Source organism: Anolis carolinensis, chromosome 2 (assembly GCF_035594765.1).
Source record: "Anolis carolinensis isolate JA03-04 chromosome 2, rAnoCar3.1.pri, whole genome shotgun sequence".
Lineage (NCBI taxonomy): Eukaryota > Metazoa > Chordata > Lepidosauria > Squamata > Dactyloidae > Anolis > Anolis carolinensis.
Window position 1 is genome coordinate 278,654,080 of NC_085842.1, and position 27,102 is coordinate 278,681,181.

At 37.9% G+C, this 27,102-nt stretch overlaps 1 long non-coding RNA gene across 2 annotated transcripts; it reads left to right on the top strand.

Annotated features, from left to right (window-relative positions):
* Positions 1-17,291: 17,291 nt before the first annotated feature.
* LOC134296708 (uncharacterized) lies at positions 17,292-26,689 on the top strand. 2 transcript variants are annotated; one of them, XR_010003534.1, is made up of 3 exons: positions 17,300-17,976; positions 21,409-21,534; positions 23,085-26,689. It is a non-coding gene; the product is annotated as an uncharacterized LOC134296708 (long non-coding RNA). The 2 variants fall into 2 exon arrangements; XR_010003533.1 differs by having other exon boundaries at positions 17,292-17,976; positions 21,409-26,689.
* Positions 26,690-27,102: the final 413 nt, after the last annotated feature.

The following is a 27,102-nucleotide window of genomic DNA, read 5'->3' on the forward strand; positions in this document are numbered from 1 at the left end:
TTTGTTGATTTATTGATTGACTTGTTTTTTTAGTGGTTGCTCATAGTATTTTAGTCTGTAAGCAGCTATGAAATTTCATGAATAGCAATATAAATTGCTTAAATGTACAAATCAAATTTAGGGGAATTTGCTAGCATAAATGGAGGGAACAAATATATGCAGGCATTATTTAAGAATAATATGTCTGTGTTTTGTGTGTAGCTCAGTGAGGTTTTTCAGATGATCTTTTAACAAAAAAACCCCATAAAAAGTAGGAAAATACCATACACACTATATCCCAGTAAATGATGATATGTAAAGCCAAACCACATTTCTAGGTTTATTGACTATTTGAACATAGGTATCACAGCAGTTAAATTGCTGCTATATTTCACTGGCATCTTTCCTTCTGTATAAAAAGGAAGTGAGGCTGCATTCCTATACACTATCCTCTCTCAAAATGTAGAACGTTTCAGGCCCCCTTTATTCTGCAATATAACCCAAATTATCATGGCAGATAATTCACATTATCTGCATTGAACTTGATTGAACAAATAATTTGGATTTTATATAGCAGTGTAGAAGGGGCCTGAGATATATATTCCATTGAAGTCTCAGGCCCCTTCCACACAACTGTATAAAACTCGCATTATCTGCATTGAACTGGATTATCTGGCAGTGTGGACTCAGATAATCCAGTTCAAAGCAGAAAATGTTGGATTATTTGCCTTGGTTTTCTGGGTTATATGAGTGTGTGGAGGGAACCTCAGTGTGTTTGAGTCTCCTTCTCTTGAGATTTTAAAATAGAAGCTGGATGGCCATCTGTCAGAAGTGTTTTGATTGTATATTCCTGCATGGCAGGGTGTTGGATTGGATGGCCTTGTGGTGTATTTCTATTCTAGGAATCTACGGGTTTTCTGGGAATTTTCATATATATTGTTCAAGTAATATTTGTGAGAGTCAGCATAGCATTGAACTAAGACTCCATCTACACTGAGACCTCTTCTACAGTGCTATATAATCCAGATTATCAAAGCATTATTTGCTTTGAACTGGATTATATGAGTCTACACTGCCATATAATGCAATTCAAAACAGATAATCTGGATTTTATATGGCAGTGTAGAAGGGGCCCGAGTGAATATGACTTGGCCAATATCAGTCAGAAGGTTTCAGTACCTAGGATTTAAACCCTCGTCTCTTGGAGATTTAGGGTCCTTCCACACAGCCCTATATCCCAGCATATCAAGGCACAATATCTGCTTTGGACTGGGTTATCTGAGTCCACACTCAGAGAATTTCTGCCTTGATATTCTGGGATATAGGGCTGTGTGGAAGGGACCTTAGGCCCCTTCTACACAGCTGTATAAAATCCACATTGAACTGGATTATAGGGCAGTGTGGACTCAGATATTACAGTTATATGGCCATATAACCCAGCCATATAACCCAGTTGATATTCTGGGTTATATGGCTGTATGGAAGGGTCCTTAGGCCCCTTCTACACTGCCAGATAATCCAGGTTATCAAAGCAGAAAATCCACATTATCTGATTTGAACTCGATTATCTTAGTGTACATATAAGACCATTCAAAGCAGATAATGTGGATTTTCTACAACCGTGTTGAAGGGGCCTCGGGCTGGATCTATACTACCATTGAATCCAGATTATTAAATCAGATAATCCAGATTATTTGATTTGAACTGGCTTATAAGAGTATACAGTGCTCCCTCGCTAATCCGCAGTTCGGGTTCCGCAGATTCGCTATATTGTGGTTTTTCCCATCCGGCCCGCCCTCCCCGTCCCCCAAGGAAGCCTCACCTGACGGAGCCTCACAGGAAAGAGAGAGACAGAGAGAGAGAGAGAGAGAGAGAGGGGTGGGCGGGCAGAGAGGCCTCCTCGGCTCCTTTGGTCAGCCAAAGAGGAGAGGGTCAGAGGGAGGGAAGGAGGGGCACTTCTGAAGGACCTCGTATCCAGAAGAGGAGGGCCTTCCTACCTTCCTTCCTTCTTTTCTGGGTGGGGAGGAAGGGGGGTTGAACCCCTAGCACACCACCCCCCCCCCCCACTACAAACCTGTCAATATCTGCTTGAAATAGTGCCTGGAGGGACTCTTAATGTTTTGCGTCTCATAGACTTAGCATGGGGATTTGGTTAACCAGTTAAAATTCATGAGTAAACCAGGTTTTCTTTATAACCTGAAAATTTGGGGGGGGGGTTGAACCCCTAAACCCCCCCCCCCTCGCTACAGGCCTGCAGCTGGGGCACAAAATGCATACCCTCCCGGATATTTGTAGGGGGCATCCAGATGCCGATGCCTGAAAACACAAATGCTTTCGGCACAAAGCGGGAAAACCCTGCTTTGTGCCAAGATAATTTGAACGTGGGTTTGATCCGCGCCTTCTTGAAAGGTATGCGTTGAACCCACTATGGCCGCTGTCTAAACTGCCCTCTCAGAAGTCCTGGACTTCTGAGGAGGCAGTCCGAACAGCCCTATCACTTTTTCCATCTGATTCAGCCTGGAAAACTGCGAGAGCACCAACCCCACCTCCAAAGCCTTAGAAAAAATAACTTACAGGGATAGCATTTCCCTGCTGCTGGCCCCCTCCTGGTGTGTACCAATGACACACCAAGAGAAAGGAGGAGGAGGAAAATTGCTCCTGCCCTCCCTTCTGCTGGCATGTCATTCTTACATGCCAAGAGAGCTCTAACGGTGGCCAGGCAAGTTTTTTTATTTTTAAAACGGTTTTCTGGGGGGTTTGGGGAGGGGGTTTGAATGTCTTGCTGTCCTCCTGGAAGGTTCTGGGAGGGCATTTAGACTCCCAGCCCCAAAAGCATGCATTTTCCAGGCTGGTGTGCAGACTACAGTTTTTAAAACTGGGTCAGGGTGGACTTTACTGCAGTCTGGAACTGCCCTGAGTAAATCCTATGAATCCTATGAAAGGAACACCATAGGTTGCAGTTGCTTTGAAGGCACATAATAATAGCAGTCTTTCTTTCCTGTTAATCCAAAGTACATGTGCCACAGTTTAACAATGAAAGCATTTGGCCTCAGAACTAGTGAATGTACCTTTGCTGTCAAAACATTGTTAATTTTTAGACAGATGTGGGGATCTTGTTTTCTAAGAAAAAAGAAGATAGGGAGGGTAGATGAGATTGGAAATAAGTAAACAGTGTTTTCAATGCTAACAGTTCTGATAGTTCAGAGTAGTGCAATGCATTCCAGCACTGTTTGGAAGTGATTCTAGGCCAGTGCTTCTCAATCTGTGGGTTCCCAGATGTTTTGGCCCTCAGCTCCCCAAAATCCTAACAGCTGCTAAACTGGCTGGGAGTTGTAGGCCAAAACACCTGGGGATCCACAGGCTGAGAACTGTGAGGGAATATGAAATAGAGACTCCATATTGCGATGAGTTCACTGGAAAAGGGTTGCTATGGCAACAGTTGCTGAGCCAGCCAGCATTCTGATTGGTTGCTGCCTCTGGCTTGGCAGAGGTAGACCAACGGTTTTTTCTAACACATTATAAGTCATATTTTTCTCTTCTGGAGAGTGGAGGAAAGAAGCTGACAGGAATTTTTGGTCAGGAATGTAATGGCTGTCGTGTTCTCCAAAGTTTGACTATTTGAAGAAGAGATGAGGCATATTTAAAAGGACTGTTACATATTGTTGCCCTATATATATGTTTTAACTCTTGAACCTGAATAAATATACTGTTGTTGTTTTATTCAAGCCTACGTGACAGCCTTATTACACAGCAGAGTTTATTTTGATTTAAAGACGGTGATAAAGCTTCTATTTGCATATTTATTTTTCTTTTACATAACCACGCCACCAGAACCACTGTTCTAGGCAAATATATTGCCTTACAGGAGCAAGTCCCTAGCATTCAGCTCTGAAATCTGTCCATGGCCAATATCCTCCATCAGGGTTGTGTAGCATAAATCTTCACATGCAGAGTTATGTTTCGATTGTCCAACATAACCTTTGTATTGAAGGGCAACCCTTGTACAAGTAAAGGTGCAACTAAATGTGTACCCAGAAGCACAGCCTGATGCACAATGCCATGCACATCCACGGGTACAATATCATAACATGAAAAGTTCTGCTTGTGTAAGTGTAAACAAAATGTGGACATTCTGCATCAGACAAAAATATCCATGTAAGACATCAAAGTGTGTGGCTGTTCATTCTGAGTTGCTGCAAATAAATCCAGGAATTACAAAGGAATGTGTACTATCTTTCAAAGTCAGCTGTTTTTTTATAATATGTACAGAAACTGCATTTCAAATATGCATTTAAACTGTGTGTGCATTCGTGAGAAAGAGAGAGCTTCTTATAGTGAAATTATGCTTTGGCAAAATGAAATAACCATTAAGACAATTGGGTGGGTGGGTGGCTGGGGGGGACAGAAACAAAAAAACAAAACAAATAAAGGACAAGAACGTTGATTATGATTGTTCTTTACTCAGACTCAGCATTAATACAGTCCTGATTCCTAAATTACTTGTAAAATTGTCTTCAGCCTGGTAATGGAATTGCTGTGTAAATATTGCTTATTACATAAAATTAGAACTATTACAGAGCCGCGTATGATGCTCAGCTAATCTAGAAAGGATTTAGTGTCCATGCATGTCAGAGAGCAGATTCTGCCCTCTGGTGCCCTGAGGGCTGCTCTGCTAGAGCAGTAGCCAGCAGTGCGCTCATACAAAGAATTCAACCGGGCTCCACAATGAATGAACACTCTGAACGCAACCTACCAGTTAGCTCTCCTGAATAAAGCTCATCAAAATGAATGGGAACTGCCCAAAGCACAGAAGCATTCCCATTCAGGTTGATAAAGGCTACAGCACAGGGGGAGAGGGAGGGCAGGCCATACAAGTGGATTATGCCTTATCTATACGTGCTATAAACAGAAAGAGAAACTGGTCTCTTTATGTTATATCTTTTAAAAAGAGGGTGCTTTCAAAGTAAGCTATTTAAGCTTGTAAAATGAACATTTGGGTATGAGCAAAGCAACCAAACAAACTATGTCAATTTGTATTTATATTGGATTCAAGATGATAGAGAAGCTTATCAGAATATTCTATCTAAACTGGAACATTAAAAATATATTAATGTTTTAGAAGATCTATTGGGAGAAAAAGAGAGGGAAAAACAAACTGGAGTATAACATTACACTGTTCTGTTTTGTACAATAGCTAATCAAAATATTCAGACTTTTCTCAAATGTTGTTATAGATGGTGAAATGCATTTGTGGCACAAAATGAATTTGCCTACATTTTTGATATTGCAATGTCCCTGATTCGAGATTATGAATAAAAATTTGGTAAACATGCTGTTGTGAATGATGTTTTTAAAAGTGAATTCACAATTTTCTGAAAAACCATTGAAACAGGCACACAGAGAGTGTTCCTCTCTCTCTTTGCAATAACAAAGTCTCTCTTTACTCAAAATGAAGGCTATAAAAGAAATATGTCACACTGTACAGTTTTTTCTAGTATTGGGAGGGGGAATGTGTTGTAAATGACACTCTTGTGTTCTACGATAGCTCTTACATTGGGGAATGCTAAACCATTTTTTGTTCTTTGTAAAATGTTTTGCTACCTTATCAGTAAGCATAGTTTTCCTTCTGGCTTCATTCTTCAAGAGAAACGGTAGGTAAACCAGGCTTAGAAAACAAATCAGTGCACCCAGTTGAACAAGTGAAAAGACTCTGCATCTCCCTTTAAAACTGTCGGAAATGCTTGAGTATATAATCACAAGGTACCATTCTAACCTGATTTGGGGCACTTTCTGCCTCTCATTTCAGTTGAAACTAAGCAGTAGGTGCTGCCAATGGATGTGGCCCCAAATTGTTACTTGTGATTTGCAGTTGGGAATTTAGTGTGACATCTGAAATATAAAACATCCTTGGAATAGGAACATTCAAGCACCACACGCTGTTTCAGCGCATGGTTTACAGTATATATTTCTCTCCACGTAACAATATTTTTGCCAACACTTGAGACACAAAGGTCAAGGGCAGACAATTATGAAATAATGGAAGCATGATAAACAAATCCAGAGCCAAAGAAGTTAATTCTAATCTAGGTATATCTCTTCTTTGCTTTAATAACCTTTGTAAGAAAAAACAACAACATTTGAACCTTTTGATTAATCTGAGCAGGTGGGTACAAAGTGCTTTGAATAAACAACAACACGTATATGTAATCATTTTTCTCTCATGACAGCCCAAAGCAATCACATACTAAACTTAACTGCTTCTATTCGTGTCAAAAAAAGCCAAAATCAATAACAAGTCTCCATTTCAGCAAATACAGGAATCTGAACAAAAGGACTTAATGAAATGAGTGGTTTACAAAATGCTAAGTGAGGGTCTGCTCAGAAAAAAACAACATTCTGGCTTCCAAACTGCGGTTTAAGAAGACTCATAGCTTTTTCAATATCTTTGTAAATGAATTGTATTTTTCAAAACAAAATGAGGAAAATATTTTAAAATGTTTATTTGCCATCTCTCCAAACCTATGCCAACCCACCAAACTTTGCGATGACATTTTGAAATAGCCTGCAAGAGATAAATCAAAGGCTGAACTGTAACCTTACACTTATATAGTTGTTAAATGACTTTTTTACAGTCTGTTATTGCTAGAAATTGGATTGCTTTTAAACTAATGTTGTCTGGCGGGCAAAAGTGAGTGAAACCGCAAAGCCTGGAGGAACACTAATTACTTGTTTTAATTAGCAGCAACTTTCGCTAGAGTATAATCTCCCTACAGGCCACTTTTCAGTAGGTGTGGAAAAAATGATGTAGAAACAAACCAATAATCTCTTATTTGCCCCTAAATGAAAGCTATACTCTTTTTCTGGTGTAGACATATCATTTTGCACAACTCTTCAACCCCTCAGGGAACAAGCCCTACAATGTAGGCTGCTCAATTCAAAGATCTTTAGCAATCAATTGCACAATGGAGCTCCTTATTTTATGCTGCTACATCGTAAAAGTGGTTCTTTTGTTACATTTCCATCCCTTAAAAGGTCTTAATCCTTTTTTCTTTTCAGACTGATCTATGGTAAATTCCACAGGGATATCTCATTGGTCACAAGAACTGAAATGGCCCACTCAGAAAGCAGTGTGTGAATATTTGAGCCCCTTTCGACTCTCCTGCCAGTCTCTTGAGACTATTAAATAGTGCTGTTCATGTCCTTCATCATAGAGGAACCTCCTTAAGGGGAAAAAATTCCATCCCTCTTTCCTATCAGGATATTTCACTGCCAAGCAGACCTCACGTTGCCCTGACTTTGATAAGAATTTCAAGCATGGCATCCATCATGTCTGAAATTCCAAAATGGAAAGGGCCCCATATCTGAAAACATCCAGATTTTCACAAAACAACTTTTCCATGCATCACTGACTATTTATTGGATATTCAAAGGTCCAGATTGGTAAGAAAGCACATGTGAGAGCAGCTGACATCTTATGCCAATATTGCTGGCCAGTTTGCAGTGGATTTTTATTTGAGCAGGGGACAGCTGGATTTCATATGAGAATGGAGTTGGGGAATTGCAAATTTTTGGTAGTTGATAAAAAAACATTAAACTCTATAGTTTAATTTCAATCTTTATTTGATATAACAATAGTTTAGCAATAATTGTGGATCTTGTTTCCAAAAAGCACCAAATACTGTACATCTGAACAAACTTTACAGGAAGTGAGAAAACATGCTGCTATAGAATGCACTTCTCCAAGCCATGTACCAATGTGATTTGATATATTTTGATATGTTTGTTGATTTGTTCATAATATTTTACTCATAGCCAACAACGTGCTGCCATTTATAATTCTTCTTTCTTTCTTTCTTTCTTTCTTTCTTTCTCTTTCTTTCTTTCTTTCTTTCTTTCTTTCTTTCTTTCTTTCTTTCTTTCTTTCTTTCTTTCTTCTTTTGGATTTGGTACCTTTTGGAAACACACTCCACAATTATAGAAAGAACTTTCAAAATTATGTAAATAGCTCCATGTGACCATGTGTATACGCATAGTTCATCAATAAAGAAAATATCACATATAGGTGTCTTCTATATATGAAACCATGGTAACTGATGGTAATGGGTGAAACAAAATATAGAGAGGAAGAAGATGTTTGTTATCTTTTTGTTCTACTTTTCTCTTCCCCACATACCTTCCCCATACACTAGATGTTCTTTTCCATACAATGGGTCCAGGGGTACCATCTGGCTTTGGGCTAGCATATATGGGGATGAACAGATTTCTGTCTAAAGGCAGAAATGTCGGCAAGAATCTTGTGCATGTTTACTCAGAAATAAATCCATTTTTTTAAAGGGGGGGATTGTTGTTGAAGAGGTCAGTTGCTAATACAGTGAGGGTGGCAGCTGAAGTGTTGAAAGTTTCAAGATTTGGTTTATCTGGACAATAGATACATTTCATTGTCCAGGTTTGAAGATTCTATACATAGGAGACTAAAAATACAAATAAAAACTATTCAGAAAGTTTCATTTGCTTCATTGTATTTTTATTTATACCTGGCAAGTAGTTGTCAACAATTCCTATCAAGTATCTGAGCTGTATGTTGTTTGTCTTGCACTCAACTTGTGCACATTTTGCCCACCACTTGAGGTGCTATGCTTGAAAGGAGAATCTTTTGGTCTAAAAAGTTGTCATTTCAGTTCCATCTGATATAGAATGTAAACACAAAACAAGTTGGACTTCAGTGTAAATATTAATGTCAACATGCAGAATTATTCAAATAGTTAATTGAAAGATAACATGAAACAGAATATTCAAATAATAAATGTATTTATTCTTTACAGATATAACTCCATATAATTTCTGTATATTTTGCATCCTGTATGTTGGATGCCCATCGGTCCAACAAATCTTTTCCAAATAATCTCTATGTGATGGTACAGGTTTCCTTTATGATGAAGCTACACCATTCTCTTAATTAGCTTTGTCTTAAAATGCTGCAAAGGGAAGTCTTTGAAACAGAGTTTGTTTTTCTTTCATTTTAATTACTCTAAACTTGTTTTTGAAAATCTGTGAAAACCTTAGAACTATTATCTCTTTGTCTTGTGGTGTCAGTTTTGAAAAGGTGTGTCACATTTTGCCATGTAATATAGCATGCACTTTGCATTATATTTCAAACATAAAGGAAATATACTACTTTTAAACAAACAAAGAGATGGAAGACAGTCTGGAACCCATAACAGAGTGCAGCGAAGTCTTCCTTCTCAGGCTGCTGTTTGTTGCTGCTGAATAATGTCATTCTTCTCAAAAGCACACAGTTTGAAAATACTAGTGAGTCTTTACAAGAGGGATTTATTCTGAGGAAATGAAAATGTTTGCTGCTTGGTGAAGATTGGGGAGCTGGCTCTAGTTGTTTAGATTCAGGAAATTGAGACGTGTTCAGGGAGAGAGGGCACACTGCAGCTACTGATGTGGTCAGGAAAAACTTATTGAAACCCAATGTTGTGGTGGCTGCAATGTTTAGGAGGGTTTTAAGCTTTGGTGTGGTTTGTTGGCATCTTGCTTTAGGTCTCCCTCCCTTCTTCTTTCCCCTCTGTTCTGGCTCCAGCTAGTTGGTTGCCTGGAAGACTGAGAACAAGAGCACAGAGGCTTGAATGGAAAAAAATAAACATTGCCAACAAAGGGTATAATTGAAAGGGGTTTTGTGAACAAGGGGTGGTGTCACAGAAGAGAATGGAAGAAGGTGAGGCTGCTTCAGGTTCTTTTGTTTCCACTCACAGTGGTGTAGCCTATACTATGGCATTGTGAACTATGCAGGAATTTGCCATCACTGCACCAGACTAATAGCTACCCCCTACCAGTGCTGCTTCTAAACTATGAAGTCTAAATGTTTATAGCTATGCTATTTTATTTTATTTTTTTAAAAAACAGGGTCTCATGTTCATGGTCATGAAAAGATTTTTTTCTTAAAAAGCAATAGCAATCTAAGTAGAAACAATAAGCAAAGTTGTTTTAACTATCGGTAACATATTCAGTAGGCCTCTGTTATCTGTTCAGATCTCCCTGTGGATATAAAAACCTGTGGATACCCAAGTCCCATTATATGCAATGGCAGGGTAAAATAGTGTGCCTTATATAAAATGGGAAATCAAATTTGCATTTTGTATTTTTTTAAAAATTAAGTCATGTGTGATTTACTTAATGGATGCCAAATCTGTAAACAGAGATAGTCAAATCTATTAAGACCATGGCTACATCTTTTACTGTTCATTAGTGGTATAGTTTTATCCATTGTGATCACAGGTCAACCTGTGAACCTGGTCAGCTTCATACACTTTATAATTTGGGGGCTAGGGGTGATTAGCCATGGGAGGTAGTTCTACCATACTGGAATATAAAAAAAATACTCTGTAAAAAAAGCTTTACTTTTAGCTACAAATAGTAATTGATAGCTATGAACTCACTCCCCTCAACTGGGTAATTAACTGTTAATGTTGCAACCTTTTGTTTAAAGAAATCTTGTTCCATTATCATTGTATGATTTGATACCATCTTTTCTGGGGAAATCCATCTGGAAGCATAAAAATGGCTTAGAAGCTGAAAGAAACATCACCCAAAACATCCCTCAAATAATGAAAAATGGATATGAGTAAATGTTGCTTGTTACACAGAAAGCCACATTTTGTTACCAGTCACTATGCCATTTTGGAAAGAGAGTGTTATTATATTCCCATTATCCCAAGCATGAATGAATTAAGGATCTCACCTTTACTTGTAATATGCTACTTCCAAGCTCAATATCAGATCAGAATGGATCCATTCGTCACTTCTAAAAATAAATATAACCATATCATCTTTTTAACAAGTATGTTACAGTGTACACTCAGAAAGACACTTTTCCCATTTACTGCCTAAGCAGAAAGTGCTTCAATTTTTTCAAACCTTTCTCATGGAATCACATTTGGGGATAATAGGGCAGCATTCAATAAATGTGGCATGTTTAGGATGATCTTCTCATGTATTTGCATAAACTAACTAAATTGGTGCATTTTGTAAATACTTTTGCACAGAGAAGTAGCACAAACTGGCAATTTACTATTTTCAGTTTGCCCCTACAAGTTTTGTGTTGGATATTAATATATTTTAAAAATGTAATGTGTTAGTCCAAATAAGAAGGGCAATTACTACTTTTTGAAAGATTATGAATTCCCTGGCATTTTATTACCAGTTGTGGCTATAATTCATGCAAAGTTAACATTCTGAGGGTTTGCCCAGAGTGATAGAAAAGGTCTGTTCCCAGTTTTCAGTGTAGCAGGATAGTAATTCCTCACTTATCTTGAAATAGATTTCACCATAGCTATGTTTTCTTAAATCATGTGACTGTCAATTCCATATATATCTAAAATGGAAGGACAAGTTCCAAGACAGCTACCAGAACCCCTAATGCTATAGTTTAACAACATTTATTGATTTAAATACAGGAATCACTTGTGTAGAACAGTAGCTTTTCTTAAACATTGTTTTTTTACCACTTTATTACTTTAGAAGTCCAGTGGGAGATTCTGGGAAATGAAATCCAAAAACACCTGGAAAACCACAGTTAGAAACACTTCTTTTAGAGGAGCTATGTATTACTCTGCTTAATGAGCTTCACTGCGACAGCACACCAGAATTTAGAAACATATAGTAAAGGGTAAAGGTTTTCCCCTGACATTAAGTCTAGCTGTGTCCAACTCTGGGTGTTGGTGCTCACCTCCATTTTTAAGTCGAAGAGCCGGCACTGTCCATAGATACCTCCAAGGTCATGTGGCCGGCATGATTGCATGGAGCGCTGTTAACTTCCCGCCAGAGCAGTACCTATTGATCTACTCACATTTGTGTGTTTTTGAACTGTTAGGTTGGTAGAAACTGGGGCTAACACCGGGAGCTCACCCCACTCCCTGGATTCGAACTACCGAATTTCGGTCAGCAAGTTCAGTAGCTCAGTGGTTTAATCCGCTGCCCAACTGGGGGCTCCATTTTAGAAACATATCTACTCATATAAAAATGTACACTGAACTGTATTCTTCTCATAAATTTAATTGAATGTAAGATAGGTGATATATTTCCAATAATCTACAATAGTATTATACATTATATCATGTATCCCATCCTGTTACAGCAGTATGACCACAGTAGTAATTTGGAAGGCTTACTCCTTGGCAACATTGTAAATAAAACCTATTATCATTTTGATTCAAATCCTCTGCTACCCGACCATCTCATAATAATTTGTGCTTCTTGTACTTAGAAAAAACAAGAGGTAGCGAATAAAACACTGAAAATACACCATCCTCTTAACCTAAAATCTGTTGTGTTTTAAATGAAGAATTATAATGTAATTTTAGACAAAATTAATGGTGAACTATCTCAAACTGAAAAAAATGTGGGTAACACAGAGGAAGGTCTGATTTATGTAGCACTCCTGATAAGAAAAATGCCTGTTTCTGGTTCATCTCATTTTTTTTTTAAAAAAAACATTAACAAATGATTATTTATTTTTAACAGAGAAACTCAACAACATTCCAGACAGGTGCAACATTCACACAGGCAAGTAAATATCACAATGCATCTTTTCCCCTTCTTTTGAACATAAACGACGGTCATAATGACCATCTGCTGGCTGTAGGTTTCTAACACACCCTGACCTTTGACATTTATGACAAATTACACACCAAAGTGCAAGAGACGGCTTGTTAAAATGAAGCCGGAGGCCCACAAGTTCGTGATCACTCTTGCCTTTAAAGCATGGGTTAAACATGAACAAGAAGGAGTTTGGACAGAAAACAGACATGGCAATAGCTAAAAGGAAATGAAATCCTAATCCTCTAACCCTTTGACTTTTTGCAGCTTGCTGTGTGCAGCAGTGTGCTTTCAACCATTAAACCACCTTAACCTTCTGAAGAGCCAAATCAGTTCAAATTGCCTGCAAATTTGCACATCACCACACAAAACTTGGTTGATTCCTGTTAGAAAATTGCACGGAAGAATGGCATTTAATGTAATAGTTTTTAACAAATGATATAGACCTTTCATTGTCACCTCTTATATGTGTAGTTAAGAAGAGTGTCACATGCAACATGAAGAAACACTTTCTGAAGCCATGAAGTAAGATGGAAACACGCATACAAATACAATCAAAATTCAATGGGGTCAACTTGGCAGAGCTCTCTCACTCCTCTCCTCTGCATTTCTACTTATAATTCTTCTTCAGAGTTTACTATAGCAGTGCTTCTAAAACTATCTGATATGGGGAATCATCACTTCTCTTCATTGTGCCAGGAACTAGTGTAATATTTGAATGCTTGAGATCAGGCATGGACAAACATCGGCCCTCCAGGTGTTTCTGACTTCAACTCCCAGAAATCCCAGCCAGTTTACCGGCTGTTGGGAATTGTGGGAGTTGAAGTCCAAAGATCCAAAGGGCTGAAGTTTGCCCATGCTTGCTTTAGATAGAATGGTTTCTTTCTTTTCTGGAATATCTTCAGAGACCTATTAATGGTAGGCCCATGGAGCGCCACTTTGAATAGCACTGCTCTGTACTAGGGGTTTTAAAACTTTTTTCTACTGATGACTCCTTTCTGCCTGAGAAATTTTTACATGACCCAGATATATAAAACAGGTATAAAATCAAACATTTACAATCAGCATTTATAAGACTTACTAAAAAGCCTATTTTTTTCCTTTTTATGGAATATAGCTGAAGCATTTTCTGCAGAGTCCACTGTAAACACTGCACTTTGTTGCTAGCAGATCTGTGTAAATGTCTAAAACAGCCATTATAGGTAGCATTCAGAAAACTTTTACTCTTGCCAATTTTTTGTAACCCCAAGATTAAGCTAGGGAGATACCATTTGAGGTTGGGACCCACAGTTAATGAAGCAGTGCTCTCTATAATTCAACTTTGGAGGAAGCAGAAGGCATGGGGCACTCTGGAGGATATTACTCTCTTGATATTCCTACCAGTTCAGCAGGCAGCGGACACAAATTGATAATGATGCTATTAGTATATTTCATACCAGTTGATATAAATGTAACATTTTACACACCTTCTGTTTGTTTCCCCAAAAGTCACTGTTAGTGATCAGCTAACAGTGCAAGATTTTAAGATAAAATTGTATCTTCTGCAAGATGCTCTAGAAAGTTGCAGACAATGGTATCCCCTTAAATTTCACAGTAATTAGACTGCTAATATTTCAGAGACATTTTGTGACTTTGCATAAAAGCTTCATATGTAAATGTTAGAATATGGAAGCCATCAGTCTCACAGTAGGAGCAAACATCTGCAAAGCTGGATAGTGCTTTTAGAATAAGCAGTAGCATCTACAGCAGAAAATATTGTGGAAACTGCCAGAAGTAGTTAACTGTTATTAATTGCTTTTCACTGTTGTTCAATTTCTTGATTAAGATTTCTGACTCAAGAAATTGTCAGCAGAAAACAATATAGCTACACTTATGTTATATATCAGTAATGGAACAGTACAGGATGATATTAGCTGACATAGAACTGAAAGCATTTTCTTGAGAGAGCCTTGGTTTCATTTGGCAGGCTTCCACGACCTCCTACTGTTGACAAAACTAGCAGCAATTCCTGTTTGAAGTGCATTGGTAGATGATCCTGCACTACAGAAGCGGCTTCGTTGGAGCATTTATGGGATTTATCTCTAAATTAATATTTTTGTCGAACATGCTCGCTATATGCCTTACATAATCTTTAAATTATAGGAAGATGCTGGAAGAGTGTTCTGAGATTTGGCTGCTAGAGTAATGCCAGAGATTTATAGCTCTCTGAAGTCGACATTTGTAACTGACCTACAGCACACCAGGCCTGCTATTTCCTTTTCCTGATTCATGATAAGTGCAGATGTCTCCAAATAACACTCTAGAGTCAGTTAATGCCTGGCTCACCCCCTCATGGTAAATATATGCACATCTTGAACCCATGTCTGAATGTGAAGGGGATAAGTTGAGCAGAAAATGAGATCTCTGTTTTTTAATCCCTTTCTAACAGAAGCATACATATAGAAAATACCGGTGTATCTGCTATGATATAAGTCTGCACATTACTTCAGCTATGATATGCACTCGGTGTTAAATAGACAATCGCTGGGTTGCTGGCAACAATATGTATTATTGGAAGGTGCTTCTGTTTGCACAAGGTGAGGTGCTCTGTTTATTTAATGAATTGTTTTACTTTCTCTATGATGGCAGCTGGTGTCAATGTGGCAAGGAAGCTACTTTTAAGTTTATTCATACTGTAATAGACTAGGCCTATTGTGGGGGTAAGGGATTCTCCAATATACTTATTTATAAATCTAAAAAAAGTTAAAAAAATCAACCCCAAAAATCTGAGTTGACTTATTTGTACTGTACTTTATATCTTGTAAAAAAAGAAGAAGAAGAAACCATCTTTTTCTCTGAGTAGAGTGACAAAAGGCAAGAGTTTAGTCCATCCTGGGAGAATCTAAAAGAGGCACCAAGCCCCTATACCCACTTCTGGTCATTTTGAATGCCTGGGAAGGACAATGATGATTGTAACCAGGATAACTGGACTCCTGAGATGGCATTGCTGCTTTCTCCTCTCCTTGCAATGATCCTTGACTTCTATATGAGATTGACTTATATGTGAGTATATATGGCAAATATTTTTGATAGCTTCCTTGCATTTTTGACCAAAATCTGGAGTGGATTCACCAATGCATTCACATGGAAACCACCATCCACTGCTATTCCACAACCCTCATAAAGCATGTCTGCCGGAGGCACAAGGGATTGCAAAAAACTTTGCATAGTGGAGACTCTTTTGTTCTAGTTGATATAATCCATTGACTAAAAGGGCAGGTCAGATTCATTGTCAAATGAGTGGACCTCTGCTCACACAGTAGAACTCTCATTTCTTTGAAACCCTCTTTGATTGCCCCGCAAAACTACTGTCCCAAAAGGTCCTATTCTTTAGGAAAGATATTTGGAAGGGGCTGCTGACAAAGGCCAATCTATTGGTTTGAGGTGCTAACTGGACACAACTCAGTAATATTATATATCTCTTGCTTGATAGATTTTAAACCTTTATTTACCACTAGCTGTGCCCGGCCACGCGTTGCTGTGGCGTTGTCTGGTGGTGTTGGTGAGAAATTTGAGTTAGTGGTGGTATTGAATGTCTGTTGTATGGTTGTCTTTATGTTTAGTATGTACAGTAGAGTCAGGCCTCTCTGAATATACAGCTATACTTTTTCTATGTGAAAAAGATAAGCAAACACTCTAAAGGTTCCAAACATAAAAAGAGATGTGACATGTAAGGGCCACAGAAATAGTCAGGCCTCTCTGAGTATAGAGCTATCTTCTTTCTATGTGAAAAAGATAAACAAACACTCTAAAGGTTCCAAACATAAAAAGAGATGTGACATGTAAAGGCCACAGAAATAGTCAGGCCTCTCTTAGTATACAGCCATCTTCTTTCTATGTGAAAAAGATAAGCAAACACTCTACTGCAGGGGTCCCCAAACTAAGGCCCGGGGGCTGGGTGCGGCCCTCCAAGGTCATTTACCTGGCCGCCGCCCTCAGTTTTATAATATAATATTTTATATAATTTTAATAATATAATATATTGTATGTACATACAGCTGCTCTTCAGGGTGAGAAGGGCAGGATATAAATGTAATAAATAAATGTAGTAAAAGAAAAAATAAATAATTAGACTTAGGCTCGCCCAAAGTCTGAAATGACTTGAAGGCACACAACAACAACAATCCTAATTAACTTGACTATCTCATTGGCCAGAAGCAGGCCCACACTTCCCATTGAAATCCTGATAGGTTTATGCTGGTTACAATTGTTTTCATTTTTAAATATTGTATTGTTCTTTCATTGTTGTTGTTGTTGTTGTTTTGCACTACAAATAAGACATGTGCAGTGTGCATAGGAATTTGTTCGGTTTTTTTTCCAAATGATAATTCGGCCCCTCCACAGTCTGAAGGATTGTGGATCGGCCCTCTGCTTTAAAAGTTTGAGGACCCCTGCTGTAAAGGTTCCAAACATAAAAAGAGATGTGACATGTCAGGGCCACAGAAATAGCCAGGCCTCTCTTAGTATACAGCTATCTTCTTTCTATGTGAAAAAGATAAGCAAACACTCTAAAGGTTCCAAACATAAAAAGAGATGTGACATGTCAGGGCCACAGAAATAGTCAGGCCTTTCTGAGTATAGAGCTATCTTCTTTCTATGTGAAAAAAATAAGCAAACACTCTAAAGGTTCCAAACATAAAAAGAGATGTGACATGTCAGGGCCAAAGAAATAGTCAGGCCTTTCTGAGTATAGAGCTATCTTCTTTCTATGTGAAAAAGATAAGGAAACACTCTAAAGGTTCCAAACATAAAAAAAGATGTGAAATGTCAGGGCCACAGAAATAGTCAGGCCTTTCTGAGTATAGAGCTATCTTCTTTCTATGTGAAAAAGATAAGCAAACACTCTAAAGGTTCCAAACATAAAAAGAGATGTGAAATGTAAGGGCCACAGAAATAGTCAGCCTCTGCAAACATTAGGATTGTATGATGTTGTTGTTATTATTATTATTGAGAGGCTGGGTGGCCATCTGTTGGGAGTGCTTGGATTGTGTCCTGCATGGCAGATCATGGGAGGTGTTCGCTGGCCCTGATTGTTTAGTGTCTGGCATTCCCGTGTTTTAAGAGTGTTTTTTTTTTATTTGGTGTTGTGATTTTAAGCTTGTTAAAATATTAGGAGAGAGATTGTGTTGATTGTCATGGTTCATAGCATATATTTAAAATATAGAGTATTAAAATGGGTTGGATATTGTAGAAGGTTGGAGTGGAGATAAATGGTTTGGATGATGGGCGGGCGCTAGGACCCAGGGGACAGTTTTTTCCCATTGCCTGCCTTCCCTGTTGCCGGTGGCCATGAGGGCTTCTCTTTTCCCTCCCTGGCATGGCTCCCGATGGGGCGTTGTGGGTTCTCTTCATGTGGAGGTGCGTGAAGTGATTTTGTGTTGTTTCAACCTTATGATGATGGGTTGTGTTGTCCAATGTCGAGGTTGGGGGGCTCGTAGTTTAGTTGCTTTGCTCGGTGCCGCGATTCCATCACTCTTTTATATATATAGATTATCCCTGGTCTTATATCCCATCTTAATTACAAGCAGCACAAGCTTGATGAAACTAATTAACAAAATCTTCCTACACAAAGGTAAATACTGAAAAGAGACAGGAAGGCAAGATTTTTTTAATGTCAGCAAATCTTCCTAATGGTTCTCTCTCTCTCTCTCTCTCTCTCTCTCTCTCTCTCTATATATATATATATATATATATATATATATATATATATTCTTTGACTTGGAAAAGTTCTTAGTGGCATTTGATTGAGCAAAAAGCTTTTCCTCCTTGGAGCCAAAGTCTTTGTTTAAACATCAGTGATGGTTTTTTTGTGTGCCATTGTCTAATCTGTCAGATTAGATGAGCATGTGTATTTAGGGGTGCAAAGATGTGCTGCTACACCTGCTGTGCAAAGCTGTGAATTCACAACTCTTTTGACTATTAAAATGTGTTGTGCTGGGAGCTCTTTCATTGTAAAGGAACTGTTGGTGGTTGCATGTTTGAAGTGTCACAAGTGTCAGGGATGATTACAATCATAATAATCACTCCAAAATAACCTCTTATTTTGACCGCTTAATGTTAATGTGCAAGAAATTAAAGGCCAGGTAGCTAATTGTTTCTTATACTGTTCAGTTCATTGCCTACTACACTTATCTCCAAAAGAAGAGCCAATTTATATATTGAAATATATATATATATATATATATATATATATATATATATTCATTATAAGATATATAGGCACGGCAAGGCTAGAATGCATTCAGCTGGTGCACATTTCAAAAGAAATCCAATATCATCCAAAAGAATGGGAAGACATTTAGATGGCATTTTATCAAAGAACCGTGTTTTTTTTTCCTGGAGTTTTAAAACATCTGATATTTCACTTGAGTCAATGATCCAGTGTCAATTTTCATTTGCTATAAGACTGCAAAATAGTGTTGTGGGCCTTTTGACTATATACCTTGGATCGTAATCATCATAGATGCTGTTATATCTTATTTACTTGTTCAGCATCATCAGTTCAGCTGATACTTTGCAGAACAATGCAGAAGCAATATAACATATCCTTCACATCCTATGTTATATTAGTCCTAAACAGAGAGAATGATGCATATATTTTGATCTAGTTAAAAGGTAAAGTTGCATGCTGTGACCATGTTATTTAACCAATCAATGTATGTAACGGATACATACTTTTTAAAAGGATACTCATAAAATGAAAATGGCACATAAGCTAAAATATTTAAACATATATGCATTGAGTCCCCTTGGGAAGCTAGGGCGGAATACAAATAAATTATTATTATTATTATTATTATTATTATTATTATTATTATTATTATTATTATTATTATTATTAAAATAATTAAAACTGTTAAGAAGAATGGCTTAAAATATAGTTATCTGGCTGAACAGCATAGTCAGGTCTGAACCTCCCTGCAATAAAAAAAAAGTTGGATTGAAGAGTAATGTACACATTGAATTTTAATTATTTAGGCATTTTATTTTTACACGTAAAGAACACTGTATTTTATATTAGTTATTGATGCACATTGTTTAGCATCTTTAAAAAGTATGATCAAATTGAACTAAACATAATAGCATTATAGTGAGTCCTTGGTATGCACTAGGGTTTGGTGGACATCAAGTTTTATTGTATACAGCATCATAGTAAAATAATGTCACAAATGTAAAATAAAAATAAATCAAAGTTTGCTTATTGGGATTTTTTTTTTTTAAAAAAAACATTTTCAAGTCATGGATGGTTGAATCCATGGATGAAGATGTCATAGATATGGAGAGCTGACTGTATAACTTTTTAAAATAACTGACAAACTTTGGATTGAAAATTCATCCCTTTTTATTTATCTTATGTTTATTTCTGATTTATTTATTTATGTGCCAGGTGCTGTAGGCTATACTTCAAAGGAAAGAGCTGGCAGAACTACCTCTGATTTGTAACAAAATGTATTCTGAATAATTTTCAAAATATTCTGAATAATTTTCAAAAATGATTTAGCCACATATCTTTTACATCTTTTACAATTTGGATTACAGGGGTGATGAAACTAAAACAAGCCTTAGATAAATTGTGAAGCCTATATACTTTTTCACAGCTCAGATGATATTACCTTAAGCTTTCTCTTCTTAAAATTCAGATCAAATTATTTAGGATAGGCAAAGGCTCTAGTCATTGCTATAACTGTGATAGAAAGGATCATTTGCTCCAGACTCTACCCCGCCCACAATAGAATGATTTCAGTTAGTTGTAGATCTCTAAGAAAAAGGCAGCATGGCTCAGCCAATCCTAGAAACAAATTTCATAAAGTACAAATGTGATGAAGTAATTTTTTTTGAGGAAAGAGCACATGCAATTGATGAACACAACTAGAATTTGATTACAGATTCTGGCTGCACCAGTCATAGTATATTTGTTGATGCACTTTCTTTAATGCTATTGATAGGAATATAGAAGAAAAAAATAGGTCACTAATTGATGTTTTAATGCAGATTCAGGGGTTTATATGTAGTACTTTTAATTGCAAACTACCTTTAGTCTTCTGGAAAAACATAGCATATAATGTGCAATGTGCTCAGTGTGCCTGCTCGAGTTTTTTTTTAAATAAAAAAGAAATTGAAAACCCTTTTCAAAGGAGGAAAGGGAACAATTATTAAATGCTCAGATATTTGAAAATCATGATATGTATAAGTTTTTCCGCTTCAGCAAACAAATATGTCTCAGGCACAGAAGGATGAAAATAGCTTTTTTATCTATGTCACATAGATGACGATTGTGACTCAAAAGCTATGTCTCAACTCCAGTGCCAAAATTTAGAAAAAGGTATGAAGATTTTTTGTGTGTCAGGAATAACTAGAGAAACTGCAAGTTGGCGTGAGAGAATTGGCCGTCTGCAAGGATGTTGCCCAGGAGACGCCTGGATGTTTTTTTTTTTTAAATGTTTTTACAATCCTTGTGGAAGGCTTTTCTCATGTCCCAGCATGGAGCTTGAACTGATAGAGAGAGCTCATCCGCACTCTCCCTGGGTTGGATTCGAACCGATAACCTTCAGGTCAGCAACCCAACCTTCAGTTTAACCCACTGCACCATTAGGGGCTCCTGGTATGAAGATGAATCCACGAGATCATTACAACACTAGGAGTTGTTTATCTTGTTTTGAAGAAATGAAAGCTAGGCCCTCATTTCAGCCAAGAACTGAAAGAAAAACACAGAGTATAGATTCATGAATTTATGTTTTCATCAATGGGTCATCACTTGGCAGAAACAGATATATTTTATTTTTATGGAAGGTTTTTCAAGATATTTGGAACTACTGATAAAGAAATGCTAAACTTGAAAGATACTTCAGAACTAACTTGCCACAATCAGGATCAAGTCTGAGAAGACACCAAAAGCAATTCAGATAGGCTATGCTGGTGAGTATCTCTCACTTCTCATGCAAGCCTTCATGGAAGAGCCTTTCATTATGCAAAGAAGTAGAATGAGTTATAGTTCTAATTAGAACAGGATTAATGGAAAGAAACTAAGATCTCTCCTGGAAATGACAAAATGCATACTGGCAGATGTCTTGATTGCAATGTAGCACCATGAAGCATATTAGAACTTTGAGCAGAAGTACATACTTCAAATCAAAAGTAAAGTAAACTACACACTACAGAACAGACTGCTCTAATTGAGATTGAACCTGGAAACAAAGGATATCAAGAAATATACTGAAAGACTGGTGAACTTACTAGTAGACACATAGTTCACGTTAATGAATAAAACAGAACAGATAAGAAGGAAGAACAATAAATGCCCTGACTGACTCACCAGGGCAGGGAGGTTGAGGCAGCAGCATGCCATCTTCTTGGGGGCGCCTTCTTCCTAGGAGCCTTTTGCACCTGGCATGCTTTGCATACCTAGGGCCTGGCCGGCCAATCAGGAGTAGATCCCACCCCACCCTCTAATTGGCTGAGATGGGCATCCCTCTGGATCTGCTGGCAGCCTATTTAAGGCTATGTTGGGCCATTCCCCAGACGGTGTTTCCCAAGGCTGTCCCATCCACCCACTCATCCTTTGTTCTGTTAACTTTGACTATGTTGTATAATCAGAGTTTTGTTCTTTGTCACAAATTGCTGGCATTTGGCATGACATAACTCCCTTCCCCATTTCAAAAGGAGGGGAGTGTCCAGTGGCTTATCAGGGGTGCAGCAGTACCAGTGTCCTGGCACGGAACTGATCGGTAAATGGTTGCACCCCTAGACATGGTTAGTGGCATCGGTCAACAGTGGGTTTTCTGATTCCTGATCCAAGACCCATTGTTGTAACCAATAAACAAGTTGTGGCCTTTGTTATCCCAACACTGTGTGTTTGTCTTCCTTCTGGTGGGAGGGGGTCATCACCACTGCACATGCAACAAAATCTCTAGTTCATCATAGAAGTGCAAATAATGCCAACATTTACAATATCACAAACATTTGGAATAGACTGATGAAACATTTGCATCTGTGGTTAGAAACAGCACCCTAAAACTGTTCTTTAGCATGGCTGCCTTCAAACATATAGATAATAGTCACCTTGATGTGAAAACTGCATTTTTTCATGGAGAAATAATGAGAAGCTGTACATGCAATAACCCAAAAAGAAGGACTGGGCCAGTGTAAAATGAATGGTTAGAGATACTAGAAGGAAATGTAGAGTTTAAACTGAAGCTGACAGTAATCTAAAACCTGTATGTTGCATGGATAACGATTGAACAAGCGATAGTGCAGATTATCAATCTGCCATTATTTTAAAATGAAAATGTGTCTAATTTCTAAACCAATCTTAAACAAGTAATATTTTGCAAATAGGAAGAATGCATTGCACAGAAGCATGCAGAGAGGTTTTATGAATTGATCAACTATTGACTGACTTTGGAATAAGTAAACAGAAACAGATTTAGTTTATGAAAGGAATCCTATTGTTGTTGTGCCTTTTCCAGAAAACAACAGCCCACTGATTCTGGCCATGAAAGCCTTCGACAACACAAACCTGTTGTATTAAATTTATTCAATAAGATACCATGCAGCAAACACATTGGAACAAAACACAACAAAATACATGAGGTGACTAACAAAGGAGTAATCAAGATGATCTACTGTCTAGTTACTGAAATGTCAGTTGATATCTTGACCAAGCCTTTACCAAGAGACTCTTTAAGAACCTGTGAGTCATGGTGAGTTTTCAGAGCTGAGAGGGTATGTCAGAGTTTGCATTCTTTGCAAGTCTGTATTCATGAATTGATAGCTTGCACGTTGCTTTATGGGAGTTTAGCACAGTACATATTTATGGCAACTTCTTGATTGTTAGGATTTTTTTTACATCCTTTCTCCTCCTGCATCACTCTATCCTACAATCATTCTCCTGTTATGTCTCTTTCATTGATTAGACCATATACTTGATTGTGTACAAACATTTCAGGTAAGGCTACTTTTTATATATATATTACAAAAAACTAAGCTTATTTTTCCCCCTGCTGGACATTGTCGAGGTTTTTGGAAACGAATTAATGCTCAATTCTTGCTTGTCAATTGATATTTATGTTAGAAAGGTCCACTAACATATCTCTCATTTCCCAACACAGATGGTGATCAGAAGCGGAACCTTCTTGGTGGTAGCACCTTGCTTGTAGTATTACTTGACTAGAACTTCCATTTTTTTTCTGGTATTGAAAGTGTACAGTTCTTGCTGTTGTTGTATTTATTGTAGTGTAGAAATTGTATTTGTCTTTTTATTTCTATATACACCTTCTTGACAGTATGATTGTGGATTAGTATATAAGTTGAATATATTAATTGGAAATTGTGGTTTATCAATTTAGGGAATGATTATAGTGCTGGTTTGTGTCTTCCATGTGACTAAAGTAATAAGTTCACAGCAGGTCTTAGTTCAAAGGTTGTAATCCATGATGCTGAACCCTATCCTCAAAATAGGTCTGGGACCTTGAATAGCTCTTCAACCATCCAGACTCTGTGGATTCACTGTCCCAATGACATAAGAACTACCCAATCTGGAAAATTTCAGGTAAAACATGCCTGCATCCTACACTGACTATGGATGTCTATTAAAAAAGGAGATGTCACACTGCTCATGTCTCTCCACACTGCTCATGTCTCTCCATAACTTGCATGGTGTGTTTGAAGGCTCACAAAGGATCTTGGGAAGCATACTTAGTCTTCTTTTTTAATTAACCAATAAAATATTAAGTGAAACAATGGATAAAGTAATATACTGAAGGCCAAAATACTGACAGGTTGCTGTGAAAGGTCAGTGATTACACAGGTTGGTTCTCTGTGGTTCAACTGTGATGTAGTGAAGAAAAATGAAGAGCTCTCTAGGGATAGACAAGGTTTCTACTAGTTTTGCATTATGCTATACTTCATGCAGTTCTTAATTTTAGAGAAATTTTGTTTTGAAAGTTTACACAAAAAAATTATAACAATACTGTGGACTCTTGGTAGTCCCTGGGTTTGGTTCCAGGACACCCCCTCCCTTGGATACTAAAATTTATGGATGCTCAATTCCCATTATATACAGTGGCATAGAAAAATGGTGTCCCTCACATAAAATAGCAAAATCAAGTTTTACTTTTTGGATTTTTTTAAAAATCAAGCTGTGGATGCTTGAATCCATGGATGCAGAAGCTATGGATAGAGAAGGCCAGCTGTATAGGCTGAAATCATGTTGGTACACGATGTCACAATGTCCTTTTGGTACACAATGTCAGTGGTTCTACTTTTTCCAGAATACCATAGGAATGCAAAGGGAAAACAGATAAAATCCAATGCATCTGAGTGGCCTACTTCTCCAGTGCCTTCCTTCCATTATGGTTGTTGTTGCACCTATGATTTTTCTCCACCTGGAGCCACCATAAAAGCCAGGATACTTATGCTAGCATAGTACACAAACAAGACAGTAGCCTAGCATGCATTTCTCCTAATTCATACACATATATTTTGTTGAAACTTTTACTAGGGAGCTCCAATGCCAAATTTGGACTGTGGTTACAGAAAGAAAATGTTTGAGGATTATAGAACTGCAGGCCATTTATTCGTTCAGAAGTCTGAAGTTATGTGCTACCTACTACACTCCTAACAATAACAAATAGCAATAGCAAAGCATGTTTATTTGATTCAGATGAATAAAATGTACCTGGGACCCTGGTGCTGAATCACACATTCTAGTCATCCTGCCTTCGTCAGACGTACATATAATGAACATACATATGCAAATATATAAAAAACATATATAAATTCCACCTACATATATCTGTTCACAGAAACCATGCCTTATAGCATGGATAGTATTTCCTGAATTAATCAGAATTCTGGGTTTTAAAAAATGTACTGCTTATCCATGTTTTCTGTTCATAAGTCACTATGATAAATGATTGTTTACTTTGCAATACAATTCCTTTATTGAAGGGCCTGCAGTGGTTGCCAATTAGATATGTTGAATTTTATGAATCTATGCAGTTTAGGAACAGGCTGTAAAAGACTTCATCTTCCCCCATATGTACTACTTGGGACTTTATTTATTTATTGGTATGGGTTCTGCTTACTGTAATATGGCCTACTGAGATTTGTTTGCTTTCCCTTAAAACTACTTTGCACATTTTAAGTTGAATAAAATGGGAATGAAACTAGAGATGACCTTTCTGCCAGTTTTAATTCCATCAGGAGATGGTGGTATAGCCTGTGGTGGGTCTAGCAGGAAGCAAAATTATCCCTCCTCCTTGAAGCCGCTCACTCTTGTTTTAAAGGGACAATGTATTCATATGGAATGAAAGGAGAAACAAACACTCTTTACTCTCATTCTCTAATTTCAGGTTCAAACATCATACTTCCAAGAAGGTATTTGTCAGTTATTATAATTGCATTTCTGTCATAATTTATCTTGTGTGATCTGAGGAATCTGATATGGAAGAGTATCTGGCTTCAGAAAATGTCTCCTCCCCTGAATGTGAGCAGCTAGTGACACATGCAGCTGACAAAGGAATATGACCCACTACCACAGATTGAATTGATGGATACTGAGAAGACACCCCCTACCCCATCTTTTGCAGTGCGTCAATGGGAATGGAAATAGAAGAATCAACATCTCATGCAGAAGCTTAAATGAGAAACCTGGCACCTCAAGGATGAGCAGCTATAAATCTCCCAGCAAGTGCTACGAGTTCTTATTCTCAACTGTTCATTCTACTGGGCTTTCATTTCTTTTGTGCTCCTAGATATATTCTTGGTTCTTAGCCTCATGGATGACTTTTGGTTACTGTGGTTGCTGGCTTCTCATGACAGGAACAGCTGAGACCTTATTACTATGCCTGACTCCAACTCCAATTTCCTTGATTACCTGTGTATGACCTGGACAATCTTGATTCACCTGTAATGGCTTCCCTGTTATAGCCTCCTTCTTTTGGCACTTCCTGCCTGTAGGCATAGAAAGATTTTTTCCTTTAAGAAGAATGGGCTATCAATAATGGATCCAGTCTATTTAGGAGCAATCCTTCCTTCATCCTGCTAAAGAAGTAAAATAAGACTAAAAAGACTGGTGTGTGTGTGTTTGTGCAATGGTGAAATGGAGATCCCCCTCGATGGATTGTCACCTTGCCGTGGTGAGGGGGCTTGCGTGTTCCGATGAACCTGTGGGCACTGGAGTGATGCACTCCCAGGAGTGGCCGCAGGGGAGGTTCCAGACCAAGCACAATCCGAAGACCCAAAGACCTCAACGGCGGAGCAGGCGGAGGATAACATGGTACATGTTACAACGGCTGTGAAGGCGGAAGAAGGCTGCAACAGACTGAGAAGCCACTGTCGTTGTGTTAACCACACCACTGCTGGAACCTCACTCTGTGAAGACTGTGTGTTGACCGGCCGTGCACCGACCTCCACACATTAAAAAAAATCACGCACAGGCGTCTTCCAACAAAAATAAAAACAAACCTACAAAAGTCCCATGGC